Source organism: Anolis carolinensis, chromosome 4 (assembly GCF_035594765.1).
Source record: "Anolis carolinensis isolate JA03-04 chromosome 4, rAnoCar3.1.pri, whole genome shotgun sequence".
Lineage (NCBI taxonomy): Eukaryota > Metazoa > Chordata > Lepidosauria > Squamata > Dactyloidae > Anolis > Anolis carolinensis.
The window spans coordinates 223,238,825-223,264,197 of NC_085844.1; the positions used below are offsets into that span (position 1 = coordinate 223,238,825).

The 25,373-nt window shown below is 39.6% G+C and overlaps 1 long non-coding RNA gene across 1 annotated transcript in view; it reads right to left on the reverse strand.

Annotated features, from left to right (window-relative positions):
- Window positions 1–3,597: 3,597 nt before the first annotated feature.
- Window positions 3,598–25,373, reverse strand: part of LOC134298476 (uncharacterized) — a 58,685-nt gene continuing 36,909 nt past the window's right edge. The window contains exon 3 of the long non-coding RNA XR_010005577.1: window positions 3,598–7,192. This is a non-coding gene — a long non-coding RNA (uncharacterized LOC134298476). The remainder of the gene's footprint in view (window positions 7,193–25,373) is intronic.

Genomic DNA, 25,373 nt, shown 5'->3' on the forward strand with positions numbered 1-25,373 from the left:
GGTGTCCACAAAACAAATAGCCCCAAGGTTGCTGTAGTGCTCATACAGCCAGAAAAAGTGTTAAAACAACTCATCAGGAATTCTGAAATAAACCATAAAATCTGCCAAAGCCAATCACTGTATATCCCATGCAGAGCTGAATTCAAGAAAGAGAAATATGGATGCACTTCAAAAACCTAAAAACAATCTTAGAGTCCAACCAGATATACTGCTGTCTATAAGTGCTGGGCATGCTGATGCCCACAATCTCTTTTCATGGCAATACCTATCTGCACATCCTGCTGGATGAGGTATGAAAAACATATGTGTGGGTTCAGATCAATCTACATTTAGTGGATCTTTGTGGCTACCAACCATCCCAGGCTCCAACCAGTCCTTGGACTGCCTGTGTGGATGCTCCGCAACAAGCTGGCTAATCCATATCTTCACTTAGTATAAATGATTGTGTAGAACTGCTGTGCAGAACACATGTTAAGCCTTGTTAACATAAACCAAAACAAAAATAGCTTAATTCATCATGGAAATACACAATAATTCAATATATTAAACTAACTATTTCTTCTCATTGATGGTGTTAAACTGATGTACTAGTTTTTAAAGTGATCTAATAATTGTGCAGCAAAAGATCCAAATTAAAAAAATCCAAGGAACAAAGACATGTAAGTAAAACATTATTTTAAAATGAATTACTGTTAATTATTTGTGGCTGCTGTGAAACATGAATATGAAAAAATCTTCCTCTAAGGGCCAACATTATAATTTGCTAGCTCTACTAAAGTAAAACCTGAAATGAATGCTGAATTGTAAGCTTCAATAGATCTATTGTATCTGGGACTGGAAATTAGGTTTAGACCAACAATTCCTGCATCAAGAAGAGCTAAAGGTTTTACATATGTAATATGCATTCAGTGCTTTTCGGAGATATATTCTGGTCTTGCTAATTATGAGACAAACAAGCATACTGAACATCAAGAAAACCGAAGTGTTCTATTAGCAGGCACCAGGCAGACCCTCTGCAATCCCAGAAATACCGCTTAATAGGGTAATGTTAGAAAATGTTGCCCATTTCTGCTAGCTTGGGAGCCACCTCTTGCCAAAAGTCAACATCTACAATGAAATACTACACCATCCGAGCTCTACGAGTGCAGCATTTTTTTTTTTGAATGAAGCAGAGAGTATTTGAGGATCAGGACATTCATAGGGATACCAAGATTTATTTATTTATTTATTTATTTACAACATTTCTACCCCACCCTTCTCACCCATGTCTTAACGTTCTTCCTGAAGCCCAAAAGAGTTGGGCCCTGCCGGATGTTACTGGGGAGGGTGTTCCACAGCCGAGGAGCCACCACTAAGAAGCAGGGCCTCTCCAGACGATCTTAGCATTCTTTATGGTTCATAGGAGGAGATACATTCGGACAGGTAAGTTGGACCAGAACCATTTAGGGCTTTGAATTGGGCTCGGTAGCACTTTGAATTGGGCTCGGTAGCAGTGGAGCTGGCATAACAGTGGAGTAGTATGCTCCCTGTATGCCACCCCAGTTAACAATCTGGCTGCCACGCGTTGTAATAATTGGAGCTTCCTGGCCATCTTCAAAGGCAGCCCCACATAGAGTACATTGCAGTAATCCAAATGGGATGTAACCAGAGCGTGGACTACCGTGGCCAAGTTAGACCTCCCAAGGAATGGGCGCAGCTTCCACACAAGTTTTAGTTGTGCGAATGCTCCCCTGGCCACCGCCGAGACCTGGAGTTCCAGGATCAGCGATGAGTCCAGAAGAACACCCAGACTGCGAACTTGTGTCTTCAGGGGGAGTGTGACCCCATCCAACACAGGCTGTAACCATATTCCCTGTCCAGCCTTACGACTGACCAGGAGGACCTCTGTCTTATCTCGATTCAATTTCAATTTGTTTGCCCTCATCCAGTCTGACACAGCAGCCAAGCCACCGGTTCAGGACCTGGACAGCTTCCTTAATGACAGGTGGGAAGGAGTGACAAAGCTGGACATCATCTGCGTACAGATGACACCTCACCCTGAAACTCCGGATGATCTCTCACAGCAGCTTCATGTATATGTTGAACAACATGGGGGACAGTACCGACTCCTGCAGGACCCCACCAGACAATGGTTGTGGGGAATGACCCTCCAGAAAGGACTTGAGCCACTGCAGAACAGTATCCCCGAGCCCCATCCCGGCAAGGTGTCCCAGAAGGATACTGTGATTGACGGTATCAAAGGCCACTGAGAGGTCCAGCAGAACCAGCAGGGACACACTCCCCCTGTCCAGCTCCTGGCGAAAATCATCGACTAAGGCGACCAAGGCTGTCTCGGTACCATGCCCCGGCCTAAAGCCAGACTGCACCGGATCTAGAAAATCAGTGTCTACCAAGAATCCCTGGAGTTGTGCGGCCACCACACGTTCCACGACCTTTCCCAAAAAGGGGAGTTTGGAAATAGGCCAATAGCTGTCCAATTGAGTGGGATCCAGTGATGGCTTTTTCAGCAGCAGTTTGATCACAGCTAATTTGAGGCTCGCTGGAAATATGCCTTCCCGAAGGGAGGTATTCACCACCACCTTCACCCACTCGGCCAATCCCCCTCTGGCTTCTCTCACCAGTCAGGATGGGCAGGGGTCTAGGATGCTCGTTTATAAAGCTGTTCTCCTCCCAACCGTGTTATATACCTGCAAAACATGAATCATCTACAGACGTGCTTCTGTAACGATTCCATCAGTGTTGCCTCTGACAAATCATGCAAATCTCTTGGGAAGACAGGCAGACAAATGTCAGCATTCTGGAAGAAGCAAAGACCACCAGCACTGAAGCAACAATCCTCTGCCATCAGCTTCACTGGACTGGCCACATTGCCTGAATGCCTAATCACCATTTCCCAAAGCAGTTACTATACTCTCAGCTCAGAAATGGAAAATGGAATGTTGGTGGACAAGAAAAGAGATTTAAAGATGGGTTTAAAGTTAACCTTATAAACTGTGGCATAGACACCAAGAACTGGAAAGCCCTGGCCCTCCAGCATTCTAACTGGAGGTCAGCTGTTGCCAACAGTGTTGTGGAATTTAAAGAGGTATGAATGGAGAGTGAAAAGAAGAAATGTGTCAAGAGAAAGGTGTGTCAAACCACCCCTTGTTGGGACTGCCTTCCATGTGGAAATCAATGTCCTCACTGTGAAAGAACATGAAGATCAAGAATAGGTCTCTACAGTGACCTATGGACCCACCACCAATAACCTACACTTGGAAGACAATCATACTCGGCCACAAGTGATAGCCGGTGATGATCATTATGATGATCATCGTGATGATGATCATGATGATCATCGTGATGATGATGACATTCTTTGCCTTTTCTGTGTTTTTAGGAACTGTGTAGACACACAACCTCATATATATAATTCAACCAATTGTATACTGTTGTGAGATGCTCTTGTGTCCTGTATGGGATTTCCCATGCTCCACTCGACTTCATTACTCAATGCAGGAGTGCAGATAGAGGGGCAAAATGAAGGCATTGACTGTCCTCCACAAGAATATCTTTCAATTATTTTTTTCCTTCAGTCCCAAAATTTCTAACACTTCAGGTAGTGAAAATCTGATACTCATAAACATCTAGAATTCTTATGTTTGCTCTGCTCTCATTCTTTTGGCAACTCTAGGTGCCTAAACTGTTTTCTAAAGTCTCAACTACAGTTTCAGTTACTGCAATACTAGACATTTGGAAAATGAAGAAATATCATATTTGGGAACGGCAGAATTCTTATTTAGGGGCAATGCCATCATTTTAACTTCCTGTGTCAGTTCTACCCCATTTTGAGCTTCAAGGAGAGGCAGGTAATCAAATTATTATTATTATTATCATCATCATCATTCTATTTCCACATTAATATATGCTTTTTATTTTAAAAAAGAAAATCTGTACAGCAATTATGTATTACCTTTTGAATAAATTTTTTAACAAATGCACTTTAGCCTATGCATATTTAGTTTTAGTTTGTCTTCTTACATTCATTTTTATATATGTTTTGCTCTATAATCAATTATTTCAAAATTCAGATTTTGTGATGGCGTCTTTGAATAGTGATACTTCTAGGAGTACTAGAAGGGGAAGAAAGACTACTCGTGAGCAAGACTCCGATGAGGAGTGACAAAGGAAGCAAATCTGGGAGAGACTTATGGAGCCTACTGACAATGACTCAGTTGAGGAGGAGGATGGGGTTGAGAATCAGGAGGATGGGATGACAAGTTCTGAGGATGAGGTAATGGACTGGACTAAGGTGCGGGAGATCCAGGACATCTTTAGAGAACCCACAAGTAGCGACACGTTCGAGGGTTGGCACAGTGGGGATCCGGCTGAATCTTGGGGAGTTATGGGTTTGGATAAAAGATAGACAGAGTGGAGGGCTCAGCAAGGGGTTTTAGCTGAAAGGAGGTCTGGTGGGGCGTTGTCTGATTCCAGTTCTGAGGAGGAATTGTGAATAAAAGTGGGGTTGGGAAATGGGGCACCTTTGCAGTCGGCAAGATGTTGATGGGTATTTGTGTGTCCTTGAGAGCTGTTTGGGAAGACGTGTTTAGGAAAACTGCTGTGGACGTAAGTTTAATCCAGATTATTCTTGGCTATGGGGGTTGGAACTGTGAGGGTTTTCCCTGGACTGCCTTGTGTTGATCTTGTGCATTAGCTGCCATGCTGCATTCTACGCACGGGGAGTGACCTGGACTGGATTCTCGTGTTTGCTGCCTTCTCCTGATTGGATACTGTGTTTGACTGACTTTGCCAGACATCTTCGGCTCCCTGCTGTTCATCTCTTCCTGCCTGCTGGCGTCCTGCTGTGAATTGGAGTGCTTTTTCCATTGTTTTGCAAAGATGGGAGTTTGATTCGGATTATACTCCGGTTAAATCCGGGTTATTTTCCAGGGTTTGGGTTTTGCTTTAACTGTGGGAAATACTGTGCTTCACACTGAAGATTGTTTTGAGCCTTTTTGAGTTTGTTTTTGGGCTCTTTTGTTGTGAACTAATAAATTCTACTTTTATTAAAGTCTGGTCTGGCACTTTAAGGGGTCTGTCTTGAAACATCAGAAGAGTAGATAGTATGAAGAATAAGTAGGGCATTACTATCTCCACATTAGTCCAGAAAATTTGGCTAAAGTCAGTTCATACCATAATTCACAACATATGAATTCCTCATATCTGACACCAATGGTAGAAGTCATCATGTATACTTATGGTGAAGAAAAGGTCTATTGAAACCAGACATCTTTCCATCTGCTTATCAAAGTCATCGTGATTTGTCTGTTTATGGCAGATGAAAGAGTAAACAATGAAGAAAGCTAACTGATCTTTATCTGCCACCTTTTAATGAACACACAAAATTAATAACAGCAGAACTGCTTATTATACAGTTTTTTTAAAAAAAAACAAAACAAAAACAAAACAAAACAACAAGCATGAGTTCTTTTACAGGTGAGAAAACCTTAGAGAAAGATATCTTGTGATTTAGTGCCCAGAAAAGCTAAAATTAAGTGTCCTTTTGAAAACAGAAAACCAGTGTCTTCATCATTGGAAAACTATAAAGAAAGATAAACAGCATTTAAGGAAATATTATCATGTCATTTTATAAATCACCAGAGTATTCAGACCCTGAGTATCATGTTCTCAAGTCACTTCTGAGATGATTAAAAAACCTCATCCTTTAGAAACAGTTTGCTCTCCCAAGTTTAAGGTAGAATTGGAGAAGGTACAGAGAAAACTCAATAAAATGTCCCCAGGTACAGAAATTTTTCATCATAGTTAAAGCAAAAGTAAGAAAGCCCCAACGGCCTAAAAAGAGGATATTTTAAATGACTTAAAAAATATGTAAAACCATGCCAGGACAGGCTAAAGTGACTTAATGTAATTAAGAAAGCATATTGCACAGTTGTCTTCTGGAACTCATTGACACAGCAAGTAGTAGAGCTTGAGTATCCCTTAATAAGAGTTCTGGAATACTTTAAAATCTCAAATTGTTCACACGGGTGACTGAGGTGCTTTCCAGTGTTTCAATGTTCATGGACCTTGTTGCATGCACAAAATTATTTAAATATATTGTCTAAAATTACATTCATCCTGTGAGTATAAGATGTATGTGAAACATACATTCTTCCCAACATAGCTGTTTCTTTCCTGCTGAAAAGCAGGAGGTTGAGTGCAGCACTCTGCCAAAGTTTTTTGGATGAAAATCCAGAGTGGCTTCACTACTCCACTGATCTCAGAGTCACACAGCTGTCATTGACTATAAGAATCGAAAAACAATATGTATTTCTTTGCTTTGTTACTATGTGCCTTCAAGTCATTTCGGACTTATAGTGACTTCAAGATTAATCTATCATTGGAATTTCTTGACATGATTTGTTCAGAAGGGGTTTGCCATTGCCTTTCTTTGAAACTGAGAAAGTGAGACTTGTCCAAGGTTATTCAGTGGGTTTCCATGGTCAAGTAAGCTTCAAACCATGGTCTCCTAAAGTCTTAGTACAACACACAGATTGCTATACTATGCTGACTCTTTACTGCTTTGCTTTACAGACAATTAAAATAACATTGATCTTATTGTTTAAATTGAAAGTCCTTCAGCTCAAGCAAGGATGAATTTCCCCTCCTGACTACACTATAGGCCCCACTGCCCAACATGCATACAGCAAGCTGAAATACCTTGGATTTCTTCTATACCTCATCTCAAAATGGCAATAAGAAATAACCTCAAAGGGAAAAGAAGGAATGTGGTATGCATGCAAGGATTTGAGGTGCTTGTAGGATAGTGAGGGTAACTGCCTGTACTTCCACATTTTTGGAGGGCCTTTGCATGGTTAGGGGCAAAAAATGCTTGAAAAATCATGTCCATTTTTAAATGGGGTGTCAAGCACACAAAGGGGGCTCAGTGCTTTTGGGATGTCTTTTCTTCATGCAGTCACAGAAATCCAGAAGTATATGTAACAGAAAACATATCCCATATCAAAAATAAAAAAGAAGGGCTTTGTTTTATGGGGTATCAAGAAAAAAACAAATGCATAGATGACTTTACATTCCTTAATGTAGCCAGAGATGAGACATCTATTACTTCTCTAGTCCTTCTTGCCTCTTGATCTATCAATCTTACACTTGCAACGTGGAACACCTTCTTGCAGCAGGCAGGGAAAGAGGCAACCTAAAAGAAAGAACAAAATCATAGAATCATGGAATTGGAAGAGACCACAAGGACTATCCAGTGTAACCTCCAGCCAACGAAGACTCACTTTCCATTGCAGCAGGACATTTAAAGACTTGGCACAGTGCTGAAATGTGAAGCACTGTGAGGAACATGTTTCTTTGCACAAATATATCAGTGAAAACAAATAAATGGGAAACACCATCTAGACCTTGAAAGACCATATGAATCCGAGAGACTGGAGTTACATGAAGTAAGGAAGTCCTTCCAGTTCCTTTTCTTAATGTCTTCCATTCTTCTCTTCAATAGAGGAGAATAGAAAGAGGTCTTGATTCTCATAATTGATCAGGGATAAAACAGCCAGCAGATGCATGATTAATTGTCAGATTGTTGAAATGCCATTTTAAAAGCTGCAAATGGTATGGAAATTTGTGGTGAATTTTAAACCAGTGTACATTTCTTGATCCAAAGCACTTTAGACCTCTTGCACCAACTCCTCTCTGGCTTCTCTCCTTCAATCGATACCATTAAAATCCTTCAAGAGAATTCTTCTTTGTACAGTTATAAAATATCAATTACATACATTTTCATTAGCTGAATGTACTGATCTGGGCAGATTCATTGGTTGTTTGTTTCTCAGCAAAGGACTGTTGGCTTCAGACCAAGGCAAGGAAATTACCAAAGAAAACATATTTTAGGCATTGTGCGTGTGTAGAGGGAATGGGGATAATTCACTCAGCATTTCTTATATGAGTAAGCAGTGTTAAAATGATAATAAGTTAGCACTTTGTAGTGCCTTTTGCTGAATCTGTTCTATCACAAAAGGAAAAACAAAGACTAGCACTCTGTTGGTGATTTTAGCAGGTGTAAACTGCAACATCTGTGTATTGTTAGTTTGTATATTACTCATTTCTTGCCAAAGCTCAAGGTGGGTACAACATAGATTAAAATACAATATATAATTAAATCGCATAACATTATTTAAAACACATAAATTAAGCTATATAAATATAAATCATTATTACACATTAAAAACATGCATAAATATACAAATATCAATTGAAAATTCATCATTTAAAATTAACTGGATATGCCTACCAGAAGGGATAGTTCTTTTAGATCCAGACAGCATGACAGATTTTTTAGATCCAGACAGCATGTTTAGCTTTTGAATCCCTTCTACCAGGTCATTCCACAGTCTAAGGGTGAAGGGAAAAAGTTCCTCTGGGTGATGATGATTGCCAGTCTAGTCCTGTTTGGTTGAAGCAAATATCATCCAGAGGACCTGAGTGTGTGGGGTGGGTTGTACAGGAGGAGGTGATCCTTCAGGCAACCTAGACCCAAATTATATATCATTTTAGGTCTTTTGTTTCTGTGAAGAGGCATTGGACAATTATTAGTATGTGGAACTACATACTTGATTTGACTTGAAATATCAGCTAATGTGCTTTACATTACCATCTGAGTAATTATTACATGGCTGTTTTATATTCTTATGTTTTATTGAATTTGTTGTTTTTAACTGTTTTGTTATTTTACTGTTTTATTTTAATTATGCTTTTTGCTTTGATGGATTGTTTGTATTTGTGTCTATAGGCATTTTGTCCCATATGTAAGCCGCCCCGAGTCCTGTTTGGGAGATGGTGGTGGGGAATAAGAAAGAAGTTGTTGTTGTTGTTGTTGTTGTTGTTGTTGTTGTTGTTGTTACTGTTGTTGTTGGTGGTGGTGGTGGTGGTGTTACCATGGTCTTTCAAATAGGACAAGGTGTATGGTTTAGATGTCCACTAACTGTGTGATACTCTGTTTATATGAGCAATAAGCAAATAGGAAGAATGTGAGAGGCCTAAAACTAATTGATTGTCCAAATTAAATTAGGTTTAATTAATTAATTAATGAAGCTTGAATACATGTTGACCTGGCAAGTTCTCATTGATTCAATAAGTCAAGATAGTTAGGACTCACAAATGGATTTGATTCATAGAATGCAGACATTTCACATCAGAAGAACCAGTTCCAGAACTGACACCTAATGTGACTGATATCTTAAATCTCTACAGCTAGCACTATTTTAGTATCTTGAACATTCATAAGTGTGATGAGCTATGGGGTTTATTGCAAACCTCACCATGGTCAATATTATAACTGCAAACAGAGCAAGATCAGCAGATACTTTCTCCAACTTCTAACAGCATGGGTTTGTGCTTTTGGTGAGAGGTGATGCCAGTGACTCACTTTCAGTTTCTTGGCTTCTCTTTTGACATTGCCAGGAATTAATATGGCACATCTCTTCATTCCTTCCACATGTAGCGATTGAGTTACACAGGCTTCGTTCTGAAGCCAATACTTAGCATCATAGAGGAAACTGAGTCAGCTTTGTTCTTTATGTCTGTCAAGTTCTTCCAAGCCGAAGTCATAGCTAAACCTTCTACCCACTCTAAAGAACACTGAGACACTGCAATTTTAAAAAAATGACACTGTCTCATAGATTCAAACAAGGTATAAGGTTTTGCTTAGTTTGCACAGCATAAGTGTTTGAAATTTACACACACACACAGTTCTATTAATCATATCCAATTTATTTAAATTTCAACTTCCTTGAAAATGCCTGCAGATGTTTCTCCTGACCATTTTTGCTGTAAGGGAGAAAACTAACCTACCAACTAAGTTGAGATATTTTACCATAGTTATTAAAATTGTTTTATAAAATTTTGAAGACATTACATTTTTATTTTTATTTTTTAAAAAGAGAGATAAGGAATGCAATGTTTTAGAGAGGTAAGCTGTGATGACTCATGGGCCTTGTAGTCCTGCTCCTAGTGTCCCTGTGGCAGATGAGGATGAAAACATGGGGTTTTCTCCGGATCAACAACAGCCGGAATCCTTTCAGATGCCTGATGTTGATGTTGTTGCCCAAGAAGCAATTAAAAAAGACCTTGAGCAATCCTCGCCTCCTTTTGCCAGGAGACAGTCCTACACTGCGGAAAGGAGGGAAAGGGAGCAGATTCGCAGGAGTCTGAGAATCTCAGCTAAACAAGACACTGATTAGCCATGCTTCCCTTGGGAAAATCTAGGGAGTTTCACATCTGGAGAAAACTGGGTTTCGTTTTCCGTTCTCTAGGGAAAGAGAACGCTGGACACCTGTTTGGCGGGAAAACGAGACCCAGATATAGGTGCCTGGCACGGTTGGATCCATGCGGAGTCAACAGAGCAGCTTCAGGAGTGATTTTCGTGATCCAGCCTAGTGTGGACTTCGCAAGTCCGCAACCCCAGCTTCCTTGCCTTGTCAATCTAAGTATTCAAGAACTGCCTTGTCTTTCCAAGTATTCCGGAATTGCCTCGCCTTGTCTCTAGCCACGGACCTTGCTCCAAGAATCAAGTTTGCTCTCGACCTTGTTGTGGATTATAACCTCGGACCCTGAAAGACCCTGGACATTTCCCCACACTATTGCTTGGCAATAGTGTGTGTTTCGGTTTGGGATTTAACTTTGAACTCTAATATCATTTATTGGACTAAACATTTCTGGACAATATTTGACCTCTTTGGATAGGTCTGCTTCTGAACTATATTTTCTACTTGTTTTTATTATTCCTATATATTTCCTTAGTAAAGTTATTAGATTGTTATTGGCCTCCGTGTGTGGTTCTTGGTGCTCCGTTGCCTAGGGCGTGACATAAGCTGTTGGAGCACTATGGTAAATAAATGATGTGCTTTTCATGCAGAAAGCTCATGCAGGTTCCATTTTTGTCATCTCCTTTTAGGAATCAGAAAGAACTTGGTATCAGATCTTGCAGAATTACAAAGTGTTGGATATCGTGAGCTAAATGGATCAATGAGCTGATGCATTATAAAACATCTGCTTATATTCCTTTAATATCCCTACCCATATCAATTATGTCATTCATTTTTATCTCCCACCTCTTACCCTGACCAGATGAATGAACACATAGGAAACTGGGGGGGGGGGGGAGGAGGAGAGTGGTTTGTACCGCCTTGCTGGGTGATGTCATACATGGATGAGAAGGAGAGCAATCAGACAGGCATTTCTTTGAATACTCAGTTCATCCCGGATTTTGGAGTTCAGACTTGTCTTAATTTAAGGTTTTCATCTTTAAATACCTGTCAGCAATAATTTTGTTTATTGATATATACATTTTAACTACATAAAACATTTGGAGTATACAAAGGTAAAGGTAAAGGTTTTCCCTTGACGTTAAGTCCAGTCGTGACCGACTCGGGGTTGGTGCTCATCTCCATTTCTAAGCTGAAGAGCCAGCGTTGTCTGTAGACACCTCCAAGGTCATGTGGCTGACATGACTGCATGGAGCACCGTTACCTTCCCACCAAACCTATTGATCTACTCACATTTGCATGTTTTCGAACTGCTAGGTTGGCAAGAGCTGGGGCTAACAGTGGGCACTCATTCCGCTCCCGGGATTTGAACCTGGCACCTTTTGGTCTGCCAGTTCAGCAGCTCAGCACTTTAACAAACTGTGCCACCAGGGGGGTATACAAAAAAAACCCAGAAATACATATCTTTGCATAATCTGTGACACCCCTGGCTGCGAGAGCACTGGAAACCAATACACAGAGGCTAATAAACTATCTAATATCTTTATTAAGGAAATGAAGAAATGAAGAAAAAACAAGCAGAAGATATAGTTCAGCAATAGACCTTTTGGGAAAGGTCAAATATAGTCCAATAATATAGTGTCCAATGTCTAATATTAGAGTTTAAAGTTTGTAATCCAAAAACCAAGCAGTTTGAGTGGGGTAACGTCCAAGACTTTTACTAGAGTTCAAAAGCAAGTCCAAGGCAAGGAATTGAAGACAAGGCTGGATCCACGACACGACAAGGCAAGGCTGGAAACACGGCAAGGCAAGGCAAGGAACACGGCTGGACAAGGCACGGCTAGGCTGGAAGGTAGTGGACTCCGACGCGGTCCACACTTGGCTGGGAACGAAGTTATCCCTTCAACCGTTACGTTGACTCCGCGCTGGCTAGCCAGCGCACAGAACTTTTAAAGAACTTCGAATCTTCCCTCAGAACAGGTGTCTCAAATGCTCTTTTCCCAAGGGAAAAGAGCTTGAACAACATCTTGACCAGATGCAATCCTCCCTTAGAATTCTCAGGGGAAAATAGGTTAATCAGCAGATTCCCTTGCTGCTAATCGCGCGCTTCGTCTCCTGCCAGCTTTCTCCTGCCTGTTAGTTTCCACAAACATCCTTCTATCAAAAGGAGGGGAACTGGGAAGAGAAGACTCCGTTTCAAGGGCCTTTTTAATGAGTGTTGAACTAGAATTGTCAATAGGGAACATCTGGAACGGGGCAGAGTCTTGCTGAATCAGCACAAAACTTGTTTCCTTATCACTGTGGTCCACAATGGAGTCAGGTTCACGGCCCAAGGGTCCATGGGACATCACATAATCTAATGGAAATAAAAATACATTTAACATCTCCTACACACTACGTACCTAACACTAAATTAACCTAAACAACATGGGTTGAATATCCAACTCAACAGATCCCAATGATAGTTAGTAAACTTATTATTCCCCCTCCACTCCCAATCAGCAATTATAAGGCTTTCATGAACCAGCGAAATGTTTGTCCCAACATTTTCTTATGAATGATCTGATCGAGAGTAGTATTTTAAGCTTTTGCATTTCCGTTATACCTTTGATCCATTTCTGCTGGCTGGATAGAAGTAGATCCCCATATGCATTTTTGCATGACCCCCGAAAACTGGTGGGTAGCTGGTTATCTGTTTTCAGTCCATAGCTGAAAAATGTGGCTGGATCCAGCCCATTGGTGGCAATGAGGAACTTACAAAGTTCCCCTTTCCGTTCCTGGGAGTCTTTCCTTTTTTCCTTCAAGGGAGCCTGAGTATCAGCAGCGAGGTTAAGAAAGCACCCTATCCAGTCCATTGAGGGGGGGGGGGGCTTCCCACAGGCTCCCCTTCCATATCCTTCATTAAGACCTGGATTAAAAGCATCAGAGTTAAGATACCACTCTTTTTGCAATCCTTTCCCTTCTGTCTATAAAGGAACCAGGTTTAATGCTTCATTAAAGTTGTTCATTTCTATTTTAAAAGAGACAGGCTGCAGGTACATGCTTTCTCTCTCTACACACAGATTTCCAAGGCATTTAAGGAGGTGTCCCACTTCCCGGGGAGAAAAGAGCAAATGACCTGGAGCTATCTCCCTGGGTTTTCTTTAAAAAAAAAAACTCTTTTTTTCTCTACTGCAGGCCATCTAAGAAATATCTCTTCCAGCAGGCCTACTCAGCCAGTTGAAAGCATGAATTTTAAACTCATGTCATGTGTTTTGGTCTCTGTCCTATGTGATTAATGTGTTTATATATGTCTTTTATGGAACTGCTTTGATATGTGTCTTTTATGGAAGTGCATTTGAATATATATGTTTGTAGAATAATAATAATAACAAAATTATTATTACTATTATTATTATTATTATTATTATTATTATTATGAATGAGCATAGACTACATTATCATCAGAATATTGGAATTCTATACCAGACATTGTTGTGATCTTGGTTTTGGCTTTCAGCCTGTGAAGTAGGCATGTGTGATCCATGAAAAAAATGATTCAATACTTGCTTCTAAAGTAGGGAGCGCTGGCGCTTCATTTCTGATACTACTTCCGAATTTTGAACCAAAAATTTCGAAACTTTATGAATATTTGGAATATTTGTAATTGATTTGTTAATGGTGGATGTGCATGCGTAATTGCAAAAAACAGCGCTGGCGGGAACTTTACAGGACTCTCCCGCCCTCATTTTTTGAGCTATCCTGATCAAATTTGGGACAGTGGTAGTACGCATCACCAAATTTCAGAACATTTCCCTTATCCTCTGATTTTTGGTGAATTTTCATAGCTTGTATAAGAAACCATTTTTTAATAATTGCAGAAATCTGTTCATGCTTTGAAAGTCTTATTTCCTGTTTCATTGGGTTGTCTTTACTTTGAAAGTCCTTGTTCTACTTGGAAAACCTTGTTTTTGTGGCCAAAACTCCGTGAAATTGGTGAACACTGGACACAGTGATGCCGCAATGTGTAATGTGCTTCTGCAGGCATCTCTGAATGAGCCCATTCCATGGACACTGGGCAGCCTCTGTGCACGTGTAGAGTTCACAGTGTGGGGCTTGAATTTGTCCCAGACAGACAGAAAATGTAACATGGTGGAAGGCTCCAGATGTGGAGCGGCCCACCTGGGAAGTGCCTGGATTACTGAGAGAGCAGCGATGGGGATCGCAGTACTCCTGGCAAGCAAATAAACACGCACCAAGTGGTAAAGGCAGCAAGGCAGGGAGGGACTTAAATTTGTCCCAGTGGCAGAGAATGTGCAGACTGAGAGTAAACCTAACCCAAAACTGTACCCAACACACACACAAATGAAGAGGGCACGCTTGGTGTTTGAGTGCCCCCCCCCGGTCCCTGCTGCAAGACACTCCAAAGCCAGCCAGCCGGACCCAACCACCCACTCCAATGCCCCAATGCCAAATGCCTCATGGTGCTCCACCACAGGCGCTTTTCAAGGATGCACATACAGGACATGGAGGACATACAAACCCCTCCCCCCTTACATTAACGTGCACTACGATTGATCAGGGAGGCAAGGCCATGCTAGGCTGCGCTCTGCTCCCAAACAAGTTTGGTTGCATTAAAAACAATTAATAAAAAAATACAAAAATACAAAATTAAAAAAATCCCATCAAATTTCAAAGCCATTAAAAACATTTGGCTAGAATGCTTTGAAATCGCGGGTTAGATCTGATGTGATAACCCACGTTGGAACCACACTCGCAAGTTGGATTAAATCTGATTTTAATCCGAATTACAAGGGATCCAACAGTTTCGCTCAAGCCTATGGCGGAGGTTAAATAGTTTGCCATCTGTCCAAAAGGTGATTTCCATACCAGTGGGAAGCTTCAAGCTTCCCATCAACAAGGTGCAGAATCATAGCTATGAAGATGGAAAATAAGGTTGGACAATTACACATCCTGTTTTACACCTGATTCCATCTTAAATTGGTCACTTTGGGAGCCATTGCTGTCCAAGATTGTTGCTGTCATGTCATGGAGGAGCTGTACGATTTTCACAAATTTATCAGGGTATCTGATTTTTTAAGAGTATGACCTGATAAATGCCTGTCTAGACACCAGGGTAGATTTACACTAAATAACCTACCTAGTCTACCTAATGCATTCTTAGAGAAAGTCTTGCTCTCCCTACTAATCTAAAGAATGGCCATATTCTGCCTCCTCGCTTTTTAATAAAATTGTGCAGAACGTGGTGGATTCCAGTCTTTCTTACATATAATTCATAAATATCTTGAAAAACTCTTTCAGAGATTGTGCTGGAAATTACTAGTAAATTTAAAATAACACTTTTTTCAACAACAACAACAACAACAACAACAACAACAACAACAACAACAGCTTTATTCTTATATCCTGCAACATCTCCCCAAAGGGACTTGGGGTGTCTTACATGGGGACCAAGCCCAGTGAAACAAAAATTAAAATACAATAGCTCTGTTATCATACCAAGCTGCACTTCACATAGATTAATATTCAGCGTCTTCCCCATAACTTTATTATCTTTAATATGACTCTTATATAATCAGGAACAAAGGTTCTAACATCCAAACTTCATCGTGATTTTTTTTTACCATACAATATATGAGCTGCTTTTTGAATGCATGTGTTCATTTTACATGTAAGAAAATCTCCACAAATTAAAGCTGGGCAAGTTCAGAGGATGAGTAATAATCAACTTTTTGTTCACACATAATACATACACATACACACACAGAGAGAGATGGAGAGGGAGAGAGAATGGAGGAGAGGATTTTTTAAAAGCATGTTCCTTTGTACTTCCTTTCTTTTTGCCTTGTTTTCTCTAAAGTATTTCTGGCAATTTCAACTAACAATAAATGCTGGAGTGTTGCTGAAAACCAACATGACTCTCATTTAACATGACTGTAAGGTTAAAAGAAACTTAAACCCTTTCCCATGTGGGAAATAATCCAGTTTTCTTCAGATGTATTATTTTCAAACAGATTTTATTTATTACATAGCTGACATTTACAAAGCTGTCTCAATTAGGATCCCAAAAGGGTCATTGTGAGCGAGCTACCTCCCTCTCCACCTCCACCAGCAGAAGTGTTTAAATGATTTAATATCAAAATTCAGGCCCAAAAAAAGATTTGAGGTAGCAAGAGTGATCACAGAATCGGCAGATATCAATAGATAGACAGATTTGGATATGGTCCAACAAAACCTAAATATTTGATAGATGAAATACAGCCCTTTTCACATTAGCCTAAAGTAAGACTCATTAAATTAAGTGGGACTTTAAGCATGCATAATATTGCAACATGTGCATAGTAAATGCAGGTAAGATTGTAGCCCTAAGTACTTTCACTTAAACCAATTGGATTTAAAACTGATTGGCAGTAAAGTCTGACACTCACATTATAAAAATCCTCAAAAATAATAAATAAATAAAGCCTTCACAATTCAGTGGAGAAACTCCAGAAAAAGCAAATTCTTTGACTTCCCTTGTGCACATCTCCTGTGGGGTGTAAATGAAAAATCCACTCATGAACACAATTTTTGTCCAGAATCTGTGAATTCTTCTTCTTCCCATAAGCCTTCATGTTCCTCCAAAATCACCCAAAGAAGTACTCTGGGAATGGAAGCATTCTGCATGACAGAACTTAAAATTCTACTGGTGTTCCCATGTGGAGTTTTGTTTTTTGGTTTTTTGCGGGGGGAGGGGGGACATCCCCATATAGAACATGTTATGGTGATCCAATTGGGATGTCATTAATATGTATAGAACTGTGGCCAGGTCTGGTTATATGAGGAAGAAGATACAGCTGGCCCACCAGACAAAATTGGGCGAAACACTTTTGGCCACAGCCAGTGTTTGAGTATCTAATGATAGGCCCACATTCAGGAAAACTCCCAACTATCTTTCTGATATTTGCAGAGGAGCACAACTCCTGTCCAGAACAAGCTGTGTCATCCTATCTCTGAAGTAGTAAGCTTCTTAATAGCAAATATATCTTCCAGTTTACATTTTAGATTGATTAACCTCATCAGATCCATCAATGTTTCCAAAGATTGATTCAGAACTTTCATAGTTCCTTAGCATACAATGAAAAGGAAATGAAAATCACATTTTAGCTACTAAAGTTTCTGGAGTGTCAAGAAATTCTGATACACAGAATCTTCTCTGTGTGGGAAAAATGCATGGTTTGAAATGGACAGAAAAGAAGTGTCTTGTGCTGACAACATAATTTTCTATATTCGAAATCTACAGAAAATGATGGGGGTTTTGGTGCAAAAACCATATAGGTCTTATTTTCACAGAGTAAACTCTAAACTCCAAATTGATTTCCATACTCAGAGGAAGGCAGGATACAAATAAAATAAACTGGGAATCATCCTCAAAAATTCCACAGTTGCAGACTTCCTTGCAGCAAGTGAGAAAAGTGATAAAGTGATTCATTCTTGCCTACAAGAACAAAATTATGAAGATTTACATCCTTAAATAGATTTGTCTCTAGTACTCATAACCTGTTTTCCATTCTTGAACAACCTCTTTCACTTACTACATGTCTTTATGGGGTGGAGGGACGGAAATCACAGGCTGAGCATGAGTATAGCTATGGGGGAATAAGAATTTTTTACTTCAGTCTCCAAATTTCTTGCGTTACACTGACTTCAAACTGCAACTGAGCAATTGAAATAAAGTTTAGGCATTCAAAGAAAAGGGACAAGAGTAGCTACCAAAAGACTACAAGCATGGCCAATGTGGGTTCTAGGTTTGAATGGTTTTCATTGTCTCATTTTGTAATATTTCAACAAGTTTTTTAAAATGGGAACAGTGAGTAATTTTAGCAATTTTCTTCCATCTGTAAGACAGCCTTTGCAAACCACACAACTTTCAAAGAACGTTCATACTGCAGGATTTATTTGTTACAAAATTCACATGCAGTTGTTTTGTATAGAAAACAGAATTTTCAGCACAACAAATAATAATTCTGCATAGAAATACCATTGCCTGCACACACATTTTTTCTGTGCAGAACAACTACATGTAAATGTTATGCAGAATAAGAGCTGAATTACAAAGAGTGGCAATTCTGATCCTGATCCCCGAGAGTCCTAGTCCAAAACTAAAAGTACTATATTATTCTGGCTCTCAAATAATGAGGTCGGAAAAATAGTGTAATGAATTTTGCACAGAGCTCTGAATATTATTTCTTAAAAAGAAAATATAGTTCTGACACCTCTCAAATACATTTATTTTATTTCGTGTCAAAAACATTGCATAACAAATACATTTTAAAATGATAAAAAAAGGAAATCACAAGCAACTAAATAGTTTTAGACCAAAAACAGGCAACAGCAACCGCATTGTCCGTAGCTTTAAACAACTCCTCCTCCGTGCATGAGGCAGGACATTGTGGGCAAGCATACATATGCGGAGTTGTTTGTTCTGCTCCACAGTCACACAAGGTGGAGGATTCCTCCAGGTAGTGCCACCTTGCCAAGTTGTCTTTAGATCTGCCCACTCCACTTCTGAGTCTGTTCAGGGACTTCCAAGTTCTCAAACTTGGGGGACACAGAAAGAGCCTCCCGAAGATTGAGTAAGATTCAGTCGGGCGTCTCCTGGGCAACGTTTCTTGTAAGCGGCCAATCTTTCCACACCCAAAAGCATTGGATGAATGGATGAATACCAAAAGTCTTTATCAAGACCATTGCTAACGATTATGTCTCAAATACATAGGAAACATAGAATAACCACCTGAAGCCCAGCCCTGCCAAGACACAAGTGTGTGCTTTCCACCTATGGAACTGTGAAGCCAATAGGAAATTGAAAGTTGCCTGGGAAGGCCAAGAGCTTGAACATTGTTCCCATCCTAAATATCTTGGTATCACCTTACATCAAACACTATCATATAGGAAACACTGCATGAACATTGAGCACAAAGTAGCTGCATGCAATAACATACTGTGAAAACCTACTGGCAGTGCATGGGGTGCAGACCCAAAATTAATAAGAACATCAGCCCTGGCCTTGTCTTACTCAACTGCTGAGTATGTCTGCCCTGTTTGGCACAAGTCTGTCCATACAAAGCAGGTGAACATAGCACTGAATGAAACATGCAGAATAATCACAGGATGTCTCAAACCTACACCTGTTGATAAATTCTACAAGCTAGGTACCATTGTCCCCCCTGATGAACGACAGGAAGTTGCTGATAACTTTGAGAGAAATAAGGTTGAACACCGTGAAAGCCATCCACTGCATGGTTATCAGTCTCCTCCCAGTAGACTCAAATCAAGGAAAAGCTTCATGAGAACCACAACTCCTGTTAACGTCCCCCCAGCAATAGCAAGAGTATCCCTCTGGGCAACTAAACTAGGAAATCCCAACTGGATGGCCTCCCACGAAGGTCTGCCTCCAGGGGCAAACCAAGAATGGGCAACTTGGATATCCCTGAACAGACTCAGAAGTGGAGTAGGAAGATCAAAAGATAACCTGACAAAATGGCACTACCACCTTCTGCGACTGTGGAACAGAAAAGACAATTCCGCATCTTTATGCTTGTCCTCAATAACCTGCCTAATGTACACAGGAAGAATTGTTTGAGACTACAGATAATGCGGTGGCTGTTGCCCATTTTTGGTCAAAAGATATTTAGCCGCTTGTGCTCCTTCATTTTTATCAGTTTTATACTAATTTACACAATGCTTTTGATATGAAATAAATAAACCTCCCAATATCCATTCAGCATTATTATTACATTTTACACAATATCACTATGTACTTTTACAAATTTGTAACAATAATGGTAAATAACTATCGAGGGGACTTGGAGTGATTGCTCTTTTAAAGTATCATTTGGAAGTCTGTTCAAAATTCATTAGCCTACTTTTCTTTCCTTAGGAAATAATAGAGAATTCCATGTTGATTTCCCCTGTTGTGGGAATAACAACAGGGATAATCAACAAAATATTGTTGTCTCTGGCTCTGTTTAAGTCCACACACACCTCCTAAAGAGAGCACTTTCTGTGGAGGGTGTCTAGATGCCCTCCTGGTACATTCTGGGAGGGTACCCAGAACCCCCCTCCCTCAAAGGCCTTAAAATTAAAAGAATTTACCCGGCCACCATTAAGGTCCTGCTGGAGTCCTCCTAGCTCATAGAAATGACATGCCAGGAAATTGGAGGTGGGGCAAGGAGCAATTTCCCTCCTGCCCCCCTCTACTGGTGTGTGATTTGTATGTACCAGGAAAACTCTGGAAGATGGCCAGATAAGTTCTTTTAATTTTAAGTTCTTTGGAGTAGGGAGTGGGGAGGCTTTCTGGATTCATAGAGCCCAAAAATCCCAAGAGGGCTATGTGGATTGAGCCCAGAAATCATTTGATGTGCCCAATTCACACAGGGTCCATAGCCCTTTAGACCTATGCCTTTCATGAAAGTGTGAGTCTAATGCGCTATCAAATTAATTCAGGACAAAGCAGGGTTTTCTTGCTTTGTCTTGAATTATTTGGTTTTACAGGAGACATCATTTGGATGCCTCTGGTAAAAATGTGGGAGCTCCTGCATGATGGGCCCTGTCTGGATGGGCCCTCATACTCTTAAGACATCATGTTTTGATGACTCTTGAAGACAAATCACTGTAGGGGGAATCACTTAGTATAGTGTAAAATTTTGCCTGTTCCACTAAATTTATTCCCTATTTTCCTCCAAAGAGAGTTTTGAAAGTTGGATGCCTTGTTACAATGGGAACGCCTGCCAAGTGTGGCTCAGGAAAAGAATTTAAGTTTGATGACCTCAGCACAGTCCTTAGTGGAATATTTGTCCACACTATAAAACCACCGGACATGATTTGGAAAGGCAATTTACATTGAACCAAATGATATAATCTTACCTAATGAGATTATAATGAATCCCAAGTGAGGTCAATACTGTTGGGTATTTCAAAGTGTTACTGAAATAGTTTTTATAGAGTGAAGGCAACTCATCTGCCAAATGGTGGCCAGATGCTCAGAACATGCTTTGTCAGTCAGCTGATCCTAGGGCTTAAACCTGTGCATATTTTTTCTTTTTAAAAAATAAATAAAATGTCTTACTTTAATCAGTATTTTTATTCTTTCGGTAAAGAACTGCCCATCTTTTTACACAAAATCCCCTTCACTTTTTCAACTTTTTCTTTTCTGAATGGAGAACTTCCCCAAGGAGTTAAGGTATTCTGTAAATGTACAGTTTATGAACTTCCCAGTTGCTAAATGCAATTGACCTTTCACCTCATACCTCATCACACCCAAGGTGTTTGTAGATCTCCCCCCGGCTCATTCACCTAATGTATGGTGTAGGGGTGAGGGAGGGGGGATTGTACAAATATTGCATAAGGTAATTTCTTGGCAGCATTATGCACATATGATCTCATTGGTGTAGAACTGTTGCTAATCCTCTGCTTGTCTGAATGTTTTCCAAATTCAACTTTCAGCACTTCCTTTGTTCTGGAGAAATAATACTACAGCCCTTTCCTAATCTCTAGGGCAGCAATTTTGCCTGTTTAAACCAATAATAATAAAATAAAATCAGCTTCAAGTCTATCATTAGGGCTGGTCACAGCATTCAATCCCCTCATTTTTTGTGACTTCAGTGAAGATCTTGGCCTGTATTATCTACCAGAGAATAACTATCATCTTCTCTCTTTCAACTGAACTAAAAGATAAAAGACAATTCACTTGTGCTCTGATTGCCAGGAGAACGACCCTCCATGTCCCCATATAGCTGATGCCCAGTAATGTATACTGAGGAATTACGTCCAAATTGTGCCTAAGAAGTGACTTTGAATACAAAATAGCCGAATGTACTAATCTGTAACTGTTTTTATTGCTTTGTATGTGTTGCTTCCTGCATAGAAAAAGTACATATGCAAATTTATTATTCCTTTATTTACTTTATTTCTCTTCTGCTCTTCTCAACCCACAGAGGACTCAGAGTGGCTCTCCCAATATAAGATGCTATAGCATAATAATAGTTAAATTATTTGTGACTTAAAGCAACAAGTGTAAGATGCTTGTAACACAGAATGCAGAACCAGTAAGTTCCTGAAATATAAATGGTAAATTGTTTGCCTAATGATACTGGAACTCATTTGACTGCCCATACTATTTTTGAAAACATTATTAGAATAAGAATTTCCTCAGAATACAGAACATCCATTACCGTATGCAACAAAGTTCATCTGAATGAAAGAAACAATTTCTGGAAGTTAGCACATACTGAAGGTGGTTGAATGTATCAAAACGCTTTTAAAATACTTGTTTTAGTTGTAGCGGAACCATCAGATCCTGCCTGATCTTGAGAAGCTAAGCAGCATCAGCCCTGGTTAGTACTTGCATGGAAGACTACCAACAATAAATACCACGTGCTGTAGGTTGCATTTTAGAGGAAAGAACTGCCAAAAAAATCTCCAAGTATGTTTTGCCTAACAAAAAGCTATAAATGTTATGGGGTCACCATATGTTGACAGATGACTTGAAGTCACATACAGAGACACCATCTGCAGTCATGTACACAAACAGTGGGGCACAATATTTTGCACTGTGTGAAAGATAGTCATGAATTTATAAATATATTAATAATGAATAAGCTCTACAACATCTAATTTGTGTGTAGGGAAAACACTCTTGGGGATGACTAGCTAAGAACAAATCTAGTAAGGTAAAAATAATTTTATTGATTAAGAAGTAATCACTTAAATTAACTTACTAGCACTTACTGAAAATCTCTGAAAGAAAACAGTGTAAAAATTTTATATAATGGAACAATTTTACCATGCCATTGTATATAGTAGGATTTCAGCATCTATCTAAAGATTTTGGTATCCACTGGGGGAGTATCCTGGAACAAAACCTTATTATTATCAGCATCAGCATCATCAGCAACAGCAGTAGTAGTATCATTATTGAGTTCATGTAGAGGACTAGGGGCCTCATCAGACACAAGTTGTCGTCCCCCCCCCCAAAAAAAAATCTATAACTTCTAAAACATTTCATAGATAAAGTACCATGGAACCCTTCAAATGACACAAAACTACTTCTGGCTGTCACCCATGGTGTTTCGTCTATAAACTATCTTAGAAGTCTGGATAAACGGGAGAATAGGAGGCAAGAAGAAATAACCTTGTGAGATCCTGATGCACATGGAAACAGAAGACAATGTTTCAAAATACGTGAGATGTGATCTGTCAAATTCACCTGTATCATTTCAGTAAAGTGGAGCAGTGGGCATTCCTATGGATGGTCTCTTTCCAGGTCCTTCTTAAAATTTATTTATATAGTGTAATAAAGAAATTGTTCAAATGAAGGATGTCACCTCTTGGATGTTACAGACATCCATGATTTTGAAATTTCACCCAAGTAAAAAAAGAAAAAAGAATGTGGTGTGGGTGGGGACTGCACTCACTTGTGTGATGATTCAGAACATGGGACAGTGTGGAAGAAAGGCTGCAAATCATACAGCATCTGATAGGATTTGTAGAACAGTAAGAGGTCTTTTAAAACTAAACAGAACGATTTACCATGCTAAGACACCCCTGCCCTGTCCCGCCTTTCTCAACTCATTTGATGAGGTCCTGAGTCTGAGTTAATCACATATCTCTATCATGGGGTACAATGTTTCTTTGCCACTTAAGATATAATGACATAAGAAAACCCCCACAAAAGGTGCTTAAAAGGTTACAGTACAATGACTTGTATACTTCCGTATATACCACATATGGGAACAGGGAAGTCATTTGAAACCTCTGCATTTAATGTTACTGAATGCTAGCCTTACACCATCAGCAACCCAAGTAACCTTGAGCTTCATTGCATGGCTTCTGGTTATATCTATATTCAAAGAAATGTGGAGCTCATGATCTCAGCTCACCTTCTTATTGCTCACCACATTACTAGGTGAAATGGAAAATAAACAGAAGCCATCTCTCTGAAGCTTTTTAACTTCGAAGCTGAAATCAACTTAGAATGGTTGAAAGCAATAACACTCACATATTCCTTTTGATCCTGTGGTCTAGATGTCCATTATAAAACCATCAATACAGTTCGAAGGTTATCAAGAAGGTGTATATTACCTAGGGAATGTCCAAATGATACTCTTGCTCGCTTTCAGCTCTCTGACCCCTCCCCAATTTCTTTGGCCATCACTTTGATTCTTTAAATGAGCACAATTTGCATCAACTTCAGTGAAGTTAGAACTGACTAAATTATAACATTAAAAGAATTCAGGAAATCAGCATGGTGCTGTAGAGCCCATATTTGATTAACTGGCTATCCGTTTACAAAAATACTAAAGCACTACATTTGCCTCAGGCTGTTGACTTCCATGTAACATTGAAATATCATGGCTACAGATATTTATACACACTGATATCATTTAGGAAATAGGAAATAGTTTTGCAGGTGTATAGGGAAGAAAACAACAAACAGGAGCCCTTTCCAAACCAACAATTCATAAATGTTAACATCAGCTAGAAGGGACTCTCAGAAAAGGGCAAAACGCTATCCCATTGATACAGCTAGAAATACCACAAGGAGGCATTGCATTTCAAGCTCTGTAACCCTAATAGGAAGTGCAACTGAACATGTTGGCCCTATCACAATGGCCAATTTGTTCACCAATCTAAAAATTCAGATGGGTTTTTGAATGATCTTCTAATTTTGGAAACATACGTGTTACCAAAGTACGTCATGGTGACACCAGTCCCTGTGACTGACTGTGATCATGATCTTTGTCTACAGCAATATCAGAGAATCTGCAAAGTCAGCGGTGTTTGATGTCAAATACTTATGTGTGGAAAATATCAATGAACATGCTATCAAATTATAAAAATATCAAACCAGATAGGAATGAAATGTTGTTTTATCAGGAACTTGAGAATTATGAACTGCTAAATTTGACTTGTGGGACAAGAAATTAAAATTAGAATCAATAATTGTGGTTAAGAAGAAACGAAGTAAAAAAATAAGTGGCTGATATTATTAAAAAGCCATTTTTATAGGAAACCATACAATTATCAGCCTTAGACAGAAATATATAGGAACCCCTAACATCCTAAATCCAA